Below are 10,779 nucleotides of genomic sequence, written 5' to 3'. Positions count from 1 at the left end.
AGAAGAGAATTCCATTGAAACAAGGCTTCATGGACACACAACCTGTGTGGTTGTACAAGGTCCTTTACAAGAGGGTTCCGTGCTTAATTTAATGCTCTGCTGTCACCATCTTAAAATTCTTAATATTTCTAAACAAAAGACCTCACACTTTTGAGGGAAGGGAAGGGAAGTGTTTCAGGTTAGCAAGAATTTTCTTTATGACCCCAATGGAAATGGACAACATAAGATTTTTATAGCACATGCTTTCCCACTAGAGAAGCCACCCTGCTTCCTAGAGAAGAGCCTTCTTCGTTGTGTGGTTCCTGGTTTTGCCTTGACCCCTCCATCTTGGAAGAAAATCATATCAAAGAAAGGTCATAAAATCATTCGTGTAGCACATTTCAATTGCTGCAGACAAGGGATTTAGGCAGGTGTGTTCTTTACCACTTTCTGAGCTTGGCAGATGTGAGGTCCTGCTTCCTACTTTTGTTCTGGCTACTGTTTTGTCAGCTCTGTCACCACTTTGAGGGTTTAAGGTTTTTGTTACTGCCTAATTTTCAGAAAGAAAAACAAAAAAAAAATCTGGTATTTGTATTTTTAGCTTTTATTCTCTTTAATGCTTTTGAATGGTTTGTAGGAGAAAAAAAAAGGAAAATATCTGAATTTACATGATCAACTTGAAAAGTATATTTATTCAACTTTCTGTGTCTTTCTGCTTTACATGTATCTTCTGTAGGCAACCTGTAACCCAAGTCTCTATCTTTCAGCTCTGTGGGTAGGAGTGAAGAGAAGTTTAATCCTTTTCCATGTACTTGTACTGATATATTTAACCTTCATTTCTTTCCTGTTTTCTTGCCTTCTAGTGCCACTTTTTAATTGCATTTTTTTGCCTACACGACTAACTTGGATGTTATGTACTCTATTTTTATTATGAATTGGTATTCTGAAAAAAAGTGCATGTTTAATTTACAAAGTCAAAAATAATCAGCGCCTACCTTCTTCTTAACATACACCACATACAGGGTTTCAACACCTATATACAATTCCTATCTAATGTAACAGTTTGTCCAGAAATAAGTTTTATCTAGTTGTTTATTAATCCCACAAATTAGACATTATTGTGGTTGATAATTTATGGATAACACACGTTTTTAAATTTCTAATCTTTTTATTCCTATTTGTATTTGTGACTTACTTTGAGACGGATTTATTTTTTTGTCTTCTTTCTGTAACATCTCCTCTTAAGTATGTGTACTTGTAATAAAATCTGTTTGTTTGAAGATGACTTTCTCAATCTTGAAAGTTTGCCAAGTATATAATTCTAAGTTGATAGTTCTTTTCTCCAAGCCTTATTAAGATATTGCTTTATTATCTTCTGGTTTTTATTGTTGCTTCTGAGAGACCTGCTGTAAATCTGACATTGCATTATACGTAAGTTATTTTTCCTCTCTAGTTTTTTTTTTTTAAACCTTCTCTTTATCTTTGGAGTTTCATAGTTAGCTAAATATGTCTTGAATTGGAATTTCTGATTGGATTTATTTTTATTATTGTTCTTGGATCTGGAATGCTTTCTGAACCTGGGAATTCATGTGTCTCCACAATTTTGGGAATTCTCAACCATTATCTCTTCAACCATTACTTCTTCCCATTCTTGCATTTTTATGCTTTCAGAACTCTGATTAGCTGTATGCTACTCCTTCTGATTCTAGCCTTCCTGTGTCCTAACTTTTCTTTCTTCCTTCTCTTTGTGTCTCTTTGCTGAATTATTAATAATCTCTTTAGCTCTATCTTGCAGTTTCAGTGTTTTTTTTTAATTCTTGGTTTATTCTTCAGATTTACTCTGTTATTTTAAATCTTACTTTTGATTGTTTTGGTGGCTTTATATTTTAATTTCCTTAAACTTTTATGCATAAGTTATTTAATAATCCATTCCTGATCGTTACTATATCTAGGTCCCTGAGGGTCTAGTTTTGCTATTTGGTGTTTTCTACTGACCCTTGTTCATAGTAGCTTATTCCCTCTTCTGTTTTCCTCCAGTTTTACTGAGATATAATTGACATACATCACTGTATGGGTTTCAGGTGTAGAGCATAAAGGTTTGACTCATTGTGAAATGATTGCCACAATAAGATTAGTTAACTCCTCCTTGTTTTAAAATGTTAGTTCATTTCATTTTTTCTTCTGAACTGCATCTAAAAAAATTGGGTTGTACTCTGAGGATGCATCATTTCCAAGAAAATATGTAACCTATCTTTATCTTAACCTATCTTTCATATTTTTCCATCCTTTTATTTCTGTTAATTTCCCAGAAATTTCCTCAGATATATTTTCCAGTAGAAATTCAATGCTATATTTAGAACTTTCCATTCTATTTTCATACTAAGTCTTTCATTTTGTTTCTCTTATTGTTTTTCCCTCTATTTCACTTTTAATAAAATATTAGTATATATTTATATATAAATCCGTACACTAGAACATACTCCTGAAATGTTACTCTCTTTGTGGGGGGTGTGGTGAATTCTACCCTATAATTATTTAAGACATCATGGGGAACTTCCCTGGTGGCTCAGTGGTTAAGAATCTGCCTGCCAATGCAGGGGACATGGGTTCGATCCCTGATCCGGGAAGATTCCACATGCCGCAGAGCAACTAAGCCCGTGCGTCACAACTACTGAGCCTGTGCTCTAGAGCCAGTGAGCCGCAACCATGGAGCCCTCCAGCCACAACTACTAAAGCCCTTGTGCCTAGAGCCTGTGCTCTGAAACAAGAGAAGCCACCGCAATGAGAAGCCCACGCACCACAACGAAGAGTAGCCCTGCTGGCCACAATTAGAGAAAGCCTTAGCGCAGCAACAAAGACCCAAAGCAGCCAATAATAAATAAAAAAATAAATACATAAATAAATACATAAATACATAAATAAATTTATTTATTTCTAAAAAAATCATGGGGAAGAAGAATTAAATAACTAAGGAAATGCCTTTTCTATGCCTATACTTTTATCATTTAGCATTTTGATAGGAGTTATAGCAGAAAACTGAATTACTTTAAAATAATGCCTCATTCTTTCACCAGCCAGATAACAACCAAAATTTTTCACCTGTATTTCTTGGTCAATTTCTAATTGTAGGACAGCGGGATATTTAAGCTATTACTGGCCGGACTGGATAGTGTGAAGTAGCACAGCAATCACGCATGGATACAGCTTTATCATTACTCCAATGTCTCCGATGTCAGTTACCGTGCTAGCATAAACTCCCTCAGAGTATTGCAGCCCCTAATTATCTTTAAAGATATTAAGAATGAAGTCTCGTTCTTCATGCAAATAAAGAAAATGTTTCTTCATTAGACTGATGAACAGTTACTCCCTTTCTTACCTGAGGTTTTAAAGATTACATTTTTTTTTTCCAGTCTAAGGAAGTCAGATCATTTTTGATAATGGAATCTGGACAGTTTCTGCAACAGGTCTGTTTTCTTTTCTAGATGCTCAAGGCTTTGAATTGTTTGTTCATTACCTGCTATATCTTCTTTACTATTGAGGCTTATTGAACGGCTTCCATTAAAATTTTAATGGTGCCTCTGGAAATTTAATATTGGGATGCATTACAGCTATTCCTTTATTGAAATCAACTACTTTTGATTCATATCACCATTTTCATCTTTAATTCCCATTAATTCTATCAATGATAAAGTGAATGATAATCTATTTTACCCTCCTCAGCATTGTTTTTGTGATTAATCACTTTCCCACACCTGCAAGAGCAGATGAAGTTGGAACCTCTGATTCACTAACTCTTTATGTCCAGTATAGGTCAATGCTGTGGACTTGAACTGTCCTATAAGGTAGTCATTAGTCACATGTGGCCATTTAAATTCAGATGTAAGCATAAATAAATTAAATTAAAAAGTCAGTGTCTCAGATATGCTAACTGCTTTTCAAGAGCTCAGGAGCCACATATGTCTGGTAGCTACCATAACACAGATATACATTTTAATCATCACAAAGAGTTCTACTGGATAGCACTTCTATAGATGATAACCCTTTTGATTCAAGGAACTAGTGTGATTCTTCGTCAAAAACAAAATCTTTGTGAATAATTGTATATAAAGCTTTATCTGTCAGAGCACCATGTCCAAGTTCTCCTCTATTTATATGATGACTTAGTCAATTTCATTAGTTGTGTAAGTAGGAACCTCAGAGTGCAACATAAAACTTGTACCTTTTATCAGCATTTATAGCCACTGTAATAAAATCAGACTTCACTGAGAATTCTAATGAATCAAATGTGACCATCCAGGTGCCAGTAACTGTTGTCTTTAAAATAGTACTGATCTATGAATAGTTTTAAATATATCAACCTTGCAATTTATATACCCAAGTGCAGTCATATCTCAACCACCATACCTTTAGTAGTTGTTCAAAATAATATGCTGGCAACCTCCTGTAAAATGGTATTGAAGGATTCTATTCATATGGAATGACATATAAAAATTTTTCTTTTAGTTGTCTTCAGTATCTAATATTATCTTGCTGATAGCTTTATCTCCGGAAATTTTTAAATGTTCAAAATTTAAATGAAATTATCTTTCCAAGGTGATTGTATGAATGTATTTCACAATCAGAAAGCAGTAAATAATGTCTGGCTTATCTGACACTATTTCCTTTACTAATTGCTATATGGCCTGAACTATTTGTTGGGTGGCCTTTAATGCTATGGGAGGAATCCTGGTGTACCACACTGTTTGCAGATACTTCCAACTTAATAATCCAACTTTTTAGTGCTTCAGCATCCAGCTTATTTAAAGTGTGAGAAGACATTTTGGGGATGTATATATTATGTTAATGCATTCTCCATCAATTATTTCTAATTCTACACTTCAACAATACTCATTCCAAGAAATATCACATAACAAGAGGACTACAAAAGCTCCACTGCTTGCTACAACACCAGGTTGCTACAACATCATCTACTGCAAAATATTACAAAGGAACTGTGTTTCATAAAACTAGTCAGCTGGAAAGAGATGTTTGATTAATCTAGTATTCACTTGCAACCATTTCTTTTTTTCCTGAGGTATGGTATTGTTGTCCATATCATTATACTGATCTTTATGGCTTACGTGCTACTTGTTACAAGTTTGTGCCCTTAAACACCATCACTCTTATCCCCTTACCTCTTTCCTCTAGTAACCACCATTTTACTGTTTTTTACAGCTTTCGCTTTTTTAGGTTCCACATGTAAGTGATATCATACAGTACTTGTCTTTCTGTATCTGACATCTCACTTAGTATAATATGCTCAAGGTACATCCATATTGTCACAAACGGAAAGATATCTTCTTTTCTCATAGTGGAATGATATTCCACGGTGTATGTGTACCACATTTTTATCCACTCATTCACTGATGGGCATTTGCGTAGTTTACATATCGTGTCCATTACGAATAGTGCTTCAATAAACATAATTGTGTATATATCTCATTGAAATCCTGTTTTCATTTCTTTCGGGTATATACCCAGAAGTGGAAATTCTAGATCATATGGTAGATCTATTTTTAATGTTTTGAGGAATCTTCATATCATGTTCTGTAGTGGTTGGACTAATTTACATTCCCACCAACAGTGTATAAATATATTCTCTTTTCACTACATCCTTGTCAGCACCTGTTGTCTCTTGTCTTCTTTTTTTTTTTTTTATTTTTTGGGGGGTACACCAGGTTCAATCATCTGTTTTTATACACATATCCCCGTTCTTGTCTTCTTGATGGTAGCCATTCTAACAGATGTGAGGTGATATATCCTGGTTTTGATATGAATCTCCCTGATGATTAGTGTGTAACCATTTCTTTATCAGAGACACCAAAATCTCTTCTAAAAGAGTACGTGAGGATTCCACCTGCTGCAATAGCTATTTGTCTATTGTCAACCACCCAAGACAGGAAGAGAGAGGGTGAATATTTTGTTTCACTAATCATGGTAAGCATCACTTCAGTGTCATATGACTGTACCACAACAGAACCATCCACATATCTAGCCAGCTTTCCAGAGAATACTCCTGGTTTGCTCTGGCCTATATTCATAGATACATTTCTAGACCTTGCCTACCTCCTCCCCATCCCCTCCCGCTCATCCTTTCTGTAGCACTTGAGGCTCCATAAGTGGGTATACAGGATCCTACTCTGCCAGGCAGACAGAGAGGTTCTCACTGAGTGGAGTCACAGAAACCTCCCTATAATCTATAGTACTATAAGCTAGAATAGTTTGTTTTCTTCTGCTGTGTGTAGTTTTTAACTGTGAGAATAACAAGTGTGTGCGTGTGTCTGGGTGAGAGAGAGAGACAGAAACAGAGACAGGGAGACAGAGAGAGGGAGAGTGGGAGAGAGAGAGAAAGAAAGAGAGAAAGAATCTCACACAACTTGAGTTATGGAAATGTCCATATACCAGGGTTTTCTTAAGTGCTGTTTTAAATAATTTCTTTCTCATTTCTGATCTTCAACTGGGGCCACTCCTGCTGTACCTGAAGTTGCTAAATATATAACATCACTATCTCCACCTTTGATTTTAATCATTAATTATGTTCAACAGTGTGCCACACAGGAATTAAGTTTGGGTTATAATCCTCAACCAGGGATATGTACTATTCTGAAAAAGAACTAAAGAATGAAAAAAAATGGAAGAAAGGAAGGAAGGAAGAAAGGCCTTCATCATTTTTTTCATGAGCTAAATATGGCCTTACATTGAGATCTACTCTTGCTATGAAGACCATATAATTCAACTAGTTTCCTCTCCTCTGGAAAGAAAATATTTAATATTAGTTACTGCTTTATCTTACATAATAATAAATAATCACTCTAATAGTTACCAGGTTCCTCCTGGATACAGCGTAGAGACAGTAGGGGCTGTATTTAGAGACTGTGGGTTTTAGAGAAAAATTATGTCTCACTCCCTGCTCACCTTCTTCCCAGCCCTATCTTTTTTCTCCGTGTGAGAATTAATATTCCAGACTTCCCCATTCCAAATCCCACAAGCCATGTTGCTATCAGCACTGGTTTATTCCTTTGCTTTTATTTCTCAGCCTTTTTGGCTGGGACTGGGGGTGAGAACCTGAAATTTACCTATCTCTCCTGAGTTCAACTCTACTTTTTTAGTTTTTAAAATTTTACGCATACTATTTCTAAAATGGCTCCATTACTTACCATATGATGATTTCTGTGTGTGTGAAAATCTAGCACTGACTATGGATTTATTGACAGAGTGCAAAGTTTTTGAGTTTCAAAATGTCGATATGAGGGGAAAAGGTAAAATCAGTTAACAAAAAATAAAATCAAGCATTGAAAACATTGTTATTATTTATAATTCAATTCAATCTTGTTTGTTTACAAGAAGGCATTTTTCTTCAATGGGTAATAAAAGCATGCACCACGTCAATCGTTTTAGAACTTGATGCATTCAATGTTTCATTAGACTTGATCTGGATTGCAGTTCCTTTCTAATAACCTTCACTGATTACGCTGCCATTTTATCTTAAGTGCATTTCCAGGCTTTCCAATTTTTTTCATTGTTTCTCATGTTTCTTTATCATGTTGCCTTTTTCAACTATGGATCTTGTCAGCCTTTTACAACTATAATTCACATTTAAGTGGACCTAATAGTTATTATTGTGCCTTTGTTAACTCTCTATATATTTTAATATTGATCAGCTGTCTTATATCAGAAATTCAGAAAGTAAAGGGGTGATGTGAGAAACATTGTAGCAAGAGGTAGTCAAACTTGTTCCCCGGATGCATACACACACCCACACGTGGACACATGCACCCACCAACGAATAGCAGAACGTAGAAGAGGCCTGCTCAGATCAACTCCAGTTCCCATCCATTTCACTCCAAGACAAGAAAAAAAATAATAATAAAAGCAATAAAAAGTTAAAACAAATCTTCCACCACAAATAACTATGTCATCAAATATCCACCTCTCATGTGTCTCCTGAGCCTATTTCTCCATCAGAAAAATCAGCAATACAACTGAAGAATAAATGGGACCCATAAGATTCCTTTAAGCTGACTCCAAAATTAAGAAATCACATGCGGAGAGTTGTAGGAATTATTTTTATAAGACTTCCACTGCAAAGGGGGAGGAATGTTCTCATTGGGATAGAGGGGAATGGTTTTAATAGTTTGGAAAATATTTCCCGAGGCACCAAACATTTGAAGTCACTAACCTTCTGCAATTGAAATGTTTATCATTAATAATTGTTAATATACTGCCCAACTTATTTCCTTGTTTTTTGACTTACTTCTACCTTATTTCATTGTTGGTTTTGTGGGGAGGAGGAGTGATGGAGTTGTCTTTTAGAATTTTTTTTAATCTTACATAGCTTCTATCTGCCCAAATGGCATCATTTTTGTTGACTCCTCCCAGAGTCTTTACAACTTTATATTACTTATAAAACCTGGCAACCTAAGCTGGGCAAATGCTAAGAGCTTGAGCCCTGTTGAAGATTCTCATCCGTTTCTCAAATATTCAGGCCCTCCCCTGGATAGGGGATTCGTGGGGCTGGGGAGACAGGCTTGTAAACAATCACAGTGATAAAGGGGAAAGAGGAGAATCTATGGGGAGGGGGAGCTGTGGAAACACAGCAGGGGCACTTATTTAGTTGTATCTCTTTAGGTTAAAGCATGGATTTGCTAGTCTCTAATTTGTAATGGAAGTTTTAAGTTACAGCATCTTAATCTTTATCTAAAACTCAAAGGTTTTTCTATTCCTCTCCTCCAGATTCTTGCTTTAGTAATTATCCATTCTTTTTAGAAATTTCTCCAGTGACTCCAGTTTGCAAAAATGCTTAATTATTCCTATCCAAAAGAAAAACAAAGACCCAAAACTTTCTAGTAACCATGCCTCCCTCTTGTCTCCTGATCTTTCTTTCCTTCCTGATGTTTCTCAAATTCTCGACAGTCATCCACATTCCTACCTCCACTTCTATAACTCTGTGACACTCATCAGCCCACTGGAGTCCCGCCTCTACTCCCCAACACGACTTGATCTAAAATTTTTGGTCAAAGGTCAACAATGACATCCTAAATGATGCCCAGTGGCCTCATCTCAGCCCTTCCTATGATTGATCTCAGGCAGAATTTGATTCTATCCAAACGATTTCCCCCTTGGTTTCTGGCCCATAATTCTGGTCTACTGAGCCACTTGGGCTTTAGAACTTGGACTAAACCCGTTTACATCTTTTGCCCAATATTCTATTGGGTTCTTAGTTTTTTTCTTATTGATTTGAATAAGGTCTGTATATATTTTTTAAATAAATATTAGAATCTTACATGAGTTGTGAATATTTATCCCATCTTGTTTTTCCTGGCACTTACTAATCATAACAATTAACTAACAATATTAATATTAAATGTACTTAGCTTCATTAGGTAGAGTCTAGGTTTTGGGATCTTGATTTCCAAAATCAAAAAATAATTATATTATCATTTCATCTAATACTTTTATGATGTAATTTTTGTCTATACACATTAGTCAACCAAGAATTTCTTTTTTGTTTGTTTGTAGGTTAATTTTAAAGAAACTGTTTATTTTCAGTCAAACATTTTCATTTCATGTTTAAGAATTTGTGGGAGAACAGCTTAAGACCACTCAGTGGTTGTTCCTACCCATTCAGTGGCCAGTGTGGGCTGCAGATGTGTCCATGGCGGCCAAGCTGAGGCTCCTTCCTCAGGAGGGAACTGCTGGCTGGGCACAGAGGGCACCTGCACCCTCAGACGTGACCTCAGGTGGAGCAGCTGTAAGTCTGGGAGTGGAGCAGTCCTTTCACCCTGAAATTTCTCCTTGGTCACAGCCTTTCCAGCAGCAGCCTGCTTCTCCTCTTCTGTCTCCTCAGCATCGCAGCGGAAGTAGCGATCAGGTTGATCCCAGAGGGAGATGGCGCCACGCTTGCGCACAACTTCCGGGGCCAGCGTTCACCGCCAGGGAGCTTCCTGTTGTTGTTCCGGGATGACGGCGGCGTCCGCAAGGCGCAGAGGAGAGTCTGTGTTACACAGGGCGGTGGCTGACAGGTTCGCGTGAGACACCTCTGTAAGAGGCTGGTGGGCAGCCCTGGGATCCAGAGCCACCGGAAGCCGAGACTCCGGGAAGGCTGCTGGATCTGGTCAGTGAAATTTCCAGGAGTGAAGCGGCTGGCAGTGGGAGTAGTGGGGGCAGCAGTAAACCTACACACAGTTCCCTGGCAAGTGTTCCTGGTGGACATGATGCTGGCATCGGCCAGGTGGCACAAAGCCTCTCCTCCTCCGTTCTCTTCAGATCTGTGAGGTAGATGCCATCACCTTTCCTTTTGTAGATGATTGTTCTGTTTGGAAATCAAAGTTGGTGCCACCTAAGTGGGTTCCTGCTGCAAGAAATTTGAGGACACCCTGCTCCTTTATTTGCAGAACATCAAGGGCTCAGGACATTGTGACATTTCCCTTTAAGTTATTATGAGAATCCAGAGCAACGCCTTCTGGACTCCTTTCTGGGTAGCGTGGAAAGGCTTCGTTGCGTTTATCTTGAGAGCCTTGGCTGTAGCAGGTATTACATTTGTTCTTCAATATTCACTTCTCTTCTTCTGCAGCAGAAGAGCACTGAATTTATATAGCCTCTTAGTGTTCGATGTGAGCTGCTGGTCTTGGAGAGTCTCCTGGAGAGGTGGGGGAGGGGCGGGGTGGCTGAGGCTTACCGGGGGATATGGACACTGACAGCAACCATCCCTGGGGGGTGCCCCCACTACTCGGACACTGGTGCTGGTGGGCACCACTGTCA

The 10,779-nt window shown here is 37.6% G+C and overlaps 1 pseudogene; it reads right to left on the bottom strand.

Annotated features, from left to right (window-relative positions):
* Positions 1 to 9,611: 9,611 nt before the first annotated feature.
* On the bottom strand, positions 9,612 to 10,433 carry LOC130851851 (40S ribosomal protein SA-like; annotated as a pseudogene).
* Positions 10,434 to 10,779: the final 346 nt, after the last annotated feature.

The sequence above is a fragment of the Hippopotamus amphibius genome, chromosome 4 (genome assembly GCF_030028045.1).
Source record: "Hippopotamus amphibius kiboko isolate mHipAmp2 chromosome 4, mHipAmp2.hap2, whole genome shotgun sequence".
Classification (NCBI taxonomy): Eukaryota; Metazoa; Chordata; class Mammalia; order Artiodactyla; family Hippopotamidae; genus Hippopotamus; species Hippopotamus amphibius.
The sequence above is the reverse complement of the archived record's forward strand: the minus strand, read 5'-3'. Positions and strand labels throughout refer to the sequence as shown.